The following is an 8925-nucleotide window of genomic DNA, read 5'->3' on the forward strand; positions in this document are numbered from 1 at the left end:
CTCTCCCTTGAGTAATTATATAGCTTTATTTTTTGCTAAACAGTGCAAAATACAAGAACATAACTAATTCACGGTTTTAATACAGGTGATTTGGTGAAAAAATAAAAGACCAGAAGGACCAATGAGTTTTTATTTGTTGGTAATTTTAGCAAACTCTGGGACAATTTTCCAACATTTTGTACTTCATATTCTTTTCTCCTTTGTAGCCTGTAAAAGTTATCATTAATTTCGGGCTCCTTATCTGTACTCTTTGTATCTGTTTCACTTCATTAGTTTCAATTATTTTACTTCTAGCTCTCCTCTAGAGACTCCTAGAACATCATCCTCTCCTGATTTCTTTGCTGGCTGCTTTTATAACCAAACTCCAAACATTACAATTATCAACTCAGTCCTGGGTGTTCTATCCTAATGTGTTAACTGCAAAAATGACCTCAATTCTTAGGAGCTTCTGCCATCAGTAACTGGAGTCTACTGGGTTTCAAGTCTGGGCCTCAAGAGGCATTGCAAGCTTTCATCCTCTTTTTTGAGATTTCAGCACCATCACCAAATGAGTAAGTCCCAGGTAGCCTGTTGGAGGATGTACAACCATGTAGAATGCAGATGAGCCATCACAGCTGACTTGTTTTGGACCTGCCAACCCTAAACCAATGTCGCAGCTGTCTGCAGAAGCACGAATGAGATATGGCCAAACTCCATTGAGCCTGGCCCAGATACGCAGAACTGTCTCACAGAGCCCAGGACAAATTGCCAAACCCTAGTATTGTGTGTTCAATAATTTCTAGTTGTTCTAAGCCACTAAGTTTTAGAGTGACTTAAGTGGTTATAACTACCTAATAAGTACATTTTGTAATTCCTTTTTATTATCATCTATCATAGTCTGTTATTATTTTCTTTGTTTATTTATTAGCTGTTTCTCTGCAAATGTAGGACAATTGCATTATTTGTCTTGTTCTCTGATGTATTCAGAACAGTTGGTGACTGGCACATCAAAGGCACTTATTGAAAAGTTACTGAATAAATGAACACATGATTGGATGAATAAATGTTTATAGGTAAACTTTCCAAAAGTACATTGATACAAATGAATATTTCTATCAGTTATATTCATAACTTCTTTGCTCTCTAGAATGACTCAGGAACTTTAATGTATATTATTAAAGCACAATTTCTATTTTTTTATTTTAAGTTGTTTTTCTGCCATTGCTCTCTACTTTGATTATTTTGCTGTGTTTTCGATTTGTACATGTCCATTACATTTAAACGATTTTGAAAACATCTTCTTCTCTTAAAACATTTTTAGCCACAATGATGTAGCCACTTTTTTTTTTTTTAGACAGACTCTTATTCTGTTGCCCAGGCTAGAGTGCAGTGGTGACATTCAGTTCACTGCAAACTCCACCTCCTCCGTTCAAGCAATCCTTTTGCCTCAGCCTCCTGAGTAGCTGAGATCACACCCAGCTAATTTTTTGGGTGGGGGATTTTTGATAGAGATCGGGTATCGCTATGTTGGCCAGGCTTGTTTCGAACTCCTGACCTCAAGTGATCTGCCCGCCTCCCCCTCTCAAAGTGCTGGGATTACAGGCATGAGCCACTGAGCCTAGCGATATCTCTACTTTCATATGTTTATTTATTAATTGATGTCATAATATTTATTAACATAGCAAATTCTCAATATATAAGATTTATGAATTCACAAATATTTCCACTTTGTAAACTAACTTATAAAAAATCAAAGAAGTGCTTTTTTGAAGAACAAAGTTTTAGGGCTTGGAGGAAAGAGAAAGTGATCATTAAAAATTCTTCATAGATCCATCAAAGATCTTTTAATCTACTTAAATCCAAATATAGAAGATCAGATTCTGATATGACATTATTTTTACATTTTTATAACAACTTTTCACTCACAAATCCAAGGTGACAATGGCATTAAAAATATCTACAGGACAAGATTGGTATGAAATGCAATAATATGATAACAGTGTTACATTAGACTGGTTATTTTTATTTTCTGTATTTTTCACATGTCCTATTTGGCTATAATTTTTTGTTGCAGGAAGTCAGGGACCCTGAACGGAGGGCCTGGCTGAAGCCATGGCAGAAAAACATAAATTGTGAAGATTTCATGGACATTTATTAGTTCCTCAAATTAATACTTTTATAATTTCTTACGCCTGTCTTTACTGCAATCTCTGAACATAAATTGTGAAGATTTCATGGACATTTATCACTTCCCCAATCAATACTCTTATAATTTCCGATGCCTGTCTTTACTTTAATCTCTTAATCCCGTCATCTTCAAAAGCTGAGGATGTATGTTGCCTCAGGACCCAGTGATGCTTGCATTATCTGTACAAATTGTTCGTAAAACATGTGTTTGAACAATATGAAATCTGGGCACCCTCAAAAAGAACAGGATAACAGCGATTTTCAGGGAACAAGGGAGATAACCATAAGGTCTGACTGCCTGTAGGGCCAGGCAGAACAGAGTCATATTTTTCTTCTTGCAGAAAGCAAATAGGAGAAATATCACTGAATTCTTTTCCCCACAAGGAATAACGCTGGGGAAGGAATGCATTCCCAAGGGTAGGTCTATGAACAGCCACGATGGGAATGTCTGTCTTATGCGGTTGAAGATAAGGGATGAAATATGCCCTGGCCTCCTGTAGTGCCCTCAGGCTTGCTAGGATTAGGAAATTCCAACCTGGTGAATTATAGTCGAACCCGTTGTCTGCTCTGCTCTCACACTCTGTTTCCTGTTAAGATGTTTATCAAGACAGCATGTGCCCAGCAGGACATGGAACCTCATCAGTAATTCTAATTTCACCCTGGCCTTGTGATCTTGTTCTGCCCTTCTGCCCTTATGATCTTTTATTGCCCTTTGAAGCATGTGATCTTTGTGCCTTACTCCCTGTTTGTACCCCTCTCCCCTTCTGAAATCTCTAATAAAAACTTGCTGGTTTTGTGGCTTATGTGGGCATCACGGAACCTACCAATAGGTGATGTCACCCCCAGAGGCCCAGCTGTAACATTTCTCTCTTTGGTACTCTTTCCCTTTATTTCTCAGACCAGCTGACACTTAGGGAAAATAGAAAAGAACCTATGTTGAAATATTGGGGGCTGGTTCCCCTGACAATTTTTATAATAAAAAATAGTGAATTAAGAAATAATTCAAGCTTACAAAGTATAGTTGACCATATAAAGTAAATCTTAAAAGAAATGTACAGAAAGGAGACATTCAACTAAGATAAACAAGATGCTGGATGCAAAGGCTTGTGATGGTCCCTGAAGGAGATGTAAGGATGAACACCATCCTTATTGTTTCCCAGCAGTGCTGTCCTTGAGGATAGGAACCCCTTTCCTGTGCAACCACAGACACCCACCAAAGTATGTATAACATTTATTAGCCTTGGGTGCCTAGAGAATTTCAGATTACTTCTGAAATATGTACTTGATTCATTTTATACTGAGGAAAGTGAGAGACACACAAATATCAAATGACTAATGAATGGCGGCCTCGCTGGCAACAGCAGTCATTGTAGGTAGCCAAATGGCCTTGCTGGCATTCTAGAACCCACAGACTTAGGGAAAGATTAAGTAACATTTCTTTTTTGAATTCACTTCAAATACTCAAGTATGTTTATTTTAATAACTACAATTATATGCTCAAGACTGAACAGATCCCATTCACACTGACAGGCCACAGAGGGGACTCCACACCTTTACAGGAGGTTTTTAGGCAATAAAATAAAAATCTGTATTTAAAATAGGTGTGTGTCTCATAAGATAAATTTTTACACTTTTTTACTGAATGTCTTATTGAACATTACAAATTAGTAATTTATACCTAGAGAGAGAAAATATCAATGCCCACTGTATAGTTATATAAAAATAGAAATTCATCACTATAGTCCAATCCTCAAGAAAACACATAATTTGTGCCCAAAGACTGTACATATGCTAAGGTGACTTCCTTCCTTAATCTCTAAATAACATGCCTCTCCACATGGGCAGGAGATGGAGGTTGGGCATGTGCCTAATCCCGTGAGGTCCACCTCTGGGGAGTCACAGATGCTGGTTGGTGAAGAATCTGATCTCCCTGCAGACAATTTAGAATTGGTGAAGAATTTAATCTCCCTGCAGACAGGATTTACACAGAGCTGACAATTCAGAGTCAACTCTGCGGAAAACAGCTCATTTAACTGGATAGGTGAGTGCACCAAGTCAGCCAGGGCCTTAGGGAATACTGGGTTTTCATTAAAAGGCTCCTCTTCTGATGTTTTCAACTCCACACTCATGGTCTAAAACTTGAGAGTACTCTATATCCAGTTTCTACAGCATTTTGGTGTTATCATTGGTAAATGCTATCAAAACTGAGAGGATATTCTTCTTCCCCCTCTCAGAAAGCCCTCTGATAGATTTTATCTGTTTGAAGATCCAACCAGGGCATTGAACCAACCTTGGATTCTCACACCAGCTGGTAAGGGTTGCAGTAACCCAGCCTTTCTATGGCTCTTTGGATAGTGGTACACAACTCCTAAGAATAGGGGTCTCCTCTGTTGAACACGGATATTGGCAGTGAGTGAACAGAAAAGAGAATGGCCAACTCACTTCTCTTCTCCAGTGGAAAATGATCCAGCTCTTTCAGAATGTGGTCAGCAAAGCAGTGGGTGAGGAGGCGATGTGTGGGCCACCTGCCGATAGTGCTCCACTTCATTGTAAGCTTCTGTCCCACTCTATTATCTGATCTTTAAATGGCATTTAAGCTGCTGCCTGTGGTACAGCAACTGTACTGTGGATGTTGCATGAAAGCAATAGCCCTTTCCAGGTCATCTCTCTCCATCTCTTCATTTGCTTATTTTGGTAAAGAATGGAAATGCCAAAATCCAATAAAGTATTTGTGAGGGGCTGTGTGGGGAGACAAGTCATCCAGCAGCTTCACCATACCTTTTCCTTGCTTGGAAATCCACATCTTGATGGGAGACCCACCTCCAATTCTGTGGTACTGCCCTTGAATCTTGGAGGTTCTGCATTTGGAAAAGAATGGTGTAAACTTATTTTGAACAGTAAGTGTCATGAGGTCTTGGTCCAAGAAGAGCCTCAGAAGGAAGTCATGAACATGTCCGAGGGTTTCAGGTCCTCCCATGTTTAGCATTAATATTTCGGTTTTCAGCTTCCTCTTCTCCACTTGAACTTGAGGTTTTGCACCCTGGCCACGCTGGGCTGTTTCTGTGACACCTGACTGGCACTTCTATGGCTGACAGGCCCTCAAGCTGTCTTGTGCCAGCTGATGCATTCCCGGGGCAACTTTCACTGAGTCCCAGACTCCTCCCATGGCAGCTCCTACAGGTGTCAGCCTAGCCAGGGCCCAGCCAGGATCTTTCCTCACCGACATCCCAGGACTCCTGACTTCATGTGGCCACCTATAGCCCTCCCAGCGCCTGTTTATTTGAATTGCTTCATTCCACTAAATACATAACAATCATAATGTGGTATTAAATATGAGTAAAAATCAAAATCAGAAAGAAAGACATATACACATATGAATGTCCACAGCTAGAGAAAATACATTCAATACAGATATTCAGCATTGTCTTAGAGTCTTGGAAGTTGCTAGAGTTGGTCTGTACATTTGCCTCTGTCCTTCCTCAAGGCCTGAATGATAAGGTAAACATAATTTTTATTTTATCATAAAATGAATGAAGATCAGTTTCTTCTTGCTTACTGGGAATTTATTCTGGTTTTAGAGTTTCAGCTTCTAGTTGATGTGATTTATAAGAAACCTATGACATTTAATGTAGAATGTTGAGGATATCTTTTACAATTCATTAGATGCCTTCTGTATGAGGCTCAATTCAGACATTCCATTTACATTAATTGGAATATTCTCATCAATAAACTTTCCTGGATCGGGCACCATGTTACCTTATCCCATGCTTTCCTTCTACAAGAGAATGGGTTGTATCTTCATTCATAACAATCTGGTACGACTCCTTGTACATTTTTTATCTTTAAATTATTGTTATAGTCCTATGTTCCCTGAAATTCTGTCTTCTATTCTTTTTCTGTATGTACTTACCTGTTCCAAATCTGTTACCACTACTTTACTAGGATCAGGAGGTTCAAGAGATGGAAGACTGTTTTCCTTGTGCAGTGTCTAACCACACTCTGCCATTGCACCCTTGCCAGGCATAAAGATGAGGAATAGTAACCTTCTTTGCAGACTCCAAGGACTCTTTTTCTTCATTGTTTTACATCTATACCGGGTGTTACAGCTGCTTAGAGTAGATACTCAACTGAATTGTATAAAGAAACCTCCCTTATCTTGCTCTTTGATGTCCTTGCTTTTCTTTTAACCTGTTGTTTCCTTTCCCTGAAATGCCTCTACCTGGCAAATTCCTATTCACAACTCAAAGCGCAGCTGACATATCACCTCCTCTTAAGTCTTTCTTGACCACATCCAGAATGGAGTTAATCACTCCCTTATTTTTATGTCCTCAGTACCTTGCACATACATGCATCAGCAAACTTAGAACAGTTTACCACAATATATCCCGATGTGTGTTTATATATCTTTTTTTTTCTTTTTGGGGGAGGGGAGTGGAAGTCTTGCTCTGTCACCAGACTGGAGTGCAGTGTCACGATCTCGGCTCACTGCAACCTCCACCTCTCGGGTTCAAGTGATTCTCCTGCCTCAGCCTCCTGAGTAGCTGGGACTACAGGCGTATGCCACCACGCCCAGCTAATTTTTGTATTTTTAATAGAGACGGTGTTTTACCATGTTGACCAGGATGGTCTCGATCTCTTGACCTCGCGATCTGCCTGCCTCGACCTCCCAAAGTGCTGAGATTACAAGCGTGAGCCATGGCGCCCGGCCTATATGTCCTATTGATGAACTCCTGATTAGTGAAACAGTGTCTTATCTATCTTTGTTACTTTCCAGATCTAGCACAGTTCCTGGTAATAACAGACCATTAGTAAATGTTCATTTTAATGTAATTTTATGCATTTAATTTTCTATCTCTGGACCTCAGTATCTTATTTCCAAACAATATTACCTTAGTTTTAAAGTTTGTCTATTCCTGCCACTCTAGCTGTGTGACTTTCAGCAAACTACTTAATCTTTCTGTGCTTTATTACTTTTACCCTAAGAAATGGGAATAGTAATATTTACTTTATATGGTTAAGATAAAAAATAAATGAGTTTAGTTATGGATAGTACTTAGCATAGTTCTTGACATGTAATAAATATTAGACACACATTAATGTCATCATCATTTTCTGTTATGCCTATATTCACATTAGGCAGTACGTCCTCTATCCTATCACTGACAGCTCTGTGCTGCCTGTTAATGTTTTTGTCACTCTCTCTGAACCATGATATAATAGCTCAAGGTCAAAGATGTTGCCTGCCCGTGTGTATTTCCTTAGCCCCAAGATTAGTGCCTAAATAGCCATTGCTCAATTAATGTTTATTTATACAACTGGTTGAATGAATACATATTAAAACATACATATTAAAGTATTAGAGGACTTACAGAAGGAAAGAATAACCCATTTAACAATTTCTGAAAGGATATGTTCAAGAATATCTATTTGAACTGAGATCTGTAATCTCCACTCATCAAATGGAGGACCCAGGGTTACTGTGGTCAATAACTTAAAAAGTGTGTGGTTTACTTAATGGACTCCTCTCCAAACCACCAACACTCAAATATTGCATTATGTCAAGTGTATTAACTTTCACATATCAGAGCTACCATTACAACTATCTTTCAAAATAACAAGTGTTTCAACTGATTGAAGTTGCCTCACATGCCTCCCTCTTATTTAAAAAAAAAAATAGATGTATTAAGGTAGATGTTTACATGTTTACATGATGGCATCATCCCTGCAAGCTCAGTCCTACACTTTACTTATCTCATCCCCATGATTTTGGAGAGAGGGGATGCAGCTTTGCCCAAATTCTGGCAGTAAATCTGCTTCCTACTCCTACGTGACAGGTGGCTCCCAGACAGGTAGGCTGGTAGCGCTGAGCTTCCTTTCATGCTGTCAAGGAGGAGCAGCATCCTGCTGCTTGACAGCTAAAGCCTTACCATCATATTAAGAGTCTCTTTTTCTTTCAATTCTCCTAGCCACAAATCTTTGAGAGATTTGGTCCTGTTGTGAACAAGGCTGTTGCAGATTGGAGGAGCTCTGCTGTGGTCTGCATATCCCCATGCAATGTATCTCCATCTGTGTGGGGCATCTGCCTCCTCCATTCTGCCATCTGACTTGTCGTAGGCCAAATGCTGACACTTCTCTTAGGGAAGGGAGGAAAGAGGCCCAGAGTCAACCTCACGCTTACATAGCACCTGATTCTGCCCTTAACTTTCTATCCAGGGCTTCTCGAATGTTAACGTGCTTACCAATTACCCAAGATCTTTGTTCAGAGCAGATTCTGATTGATATATTCAGGTATTTTGCCTGAGATGATGCATTTGTAACAATGTTTCAGGGATCATTCCAAATGTGGTCCCCAGATTACCAGCATCAGAATCACCTAGGATCTGAGTCAGAATCTACATTTTAATAATATCCCCGGGGTGATTTGTGTACACTTTGAGATTTGAGAAACACTGCCTTTGAAGGTATTGAAATCCATGTGGTAGGACGTTATTTCTCATCTTGCATGGCAAAAGCTATTAGTGATAGTTACTTCTCTTACCTCCACTCTGCTGATGCTACTGGTCTAAGGAGAACTTTTTGGGCATTAAGGCTTTAATCAGCATAATTTAAAGGGTTAGCTTATCTCCTACTTCTGGGCTACCATGATGTCATAGCTTTAATTTCCTAGGTGTACTTGATAGTGTTGTTCTAACCTTCCAATTAACTTATCATCTGAAACCAGACTAACTGATTGCCCTAATCATGAACATTTCAGTGTTT

At 39.4% G+C, this 8925-nt stretch overlaps 1 pseudogene; it reads right to left on the reverse strand.

Moving 5' to 3' along the window:
• Positions 1 to 3902: 3902 nt before the first annotated feature.
• On the reverse strand, positions 3903 to 8258 carry LOC105528438 (annotated as a pseudogene).
• Between the last annotated feature and the right edge of the window lie 667 nt (positions 8259 to 8925).

Source organism: Mandrillus leucophaeus, unplaced genomic scaffold (assembly GCF_000951045.1).
Source record: "Mandrillus leucophaeus isolate KB7577 unplaced genomic scaffold, Mleu.le_1.0 Scaffold717, whole genome shotgun sequence".
NCBI classification, from domain to species: Eukaryota; Metazoa; Chordata; class Mammalia; order Primates; family Cercopithecidae; genus Mandrillus; species Mandrillus leucophaeus.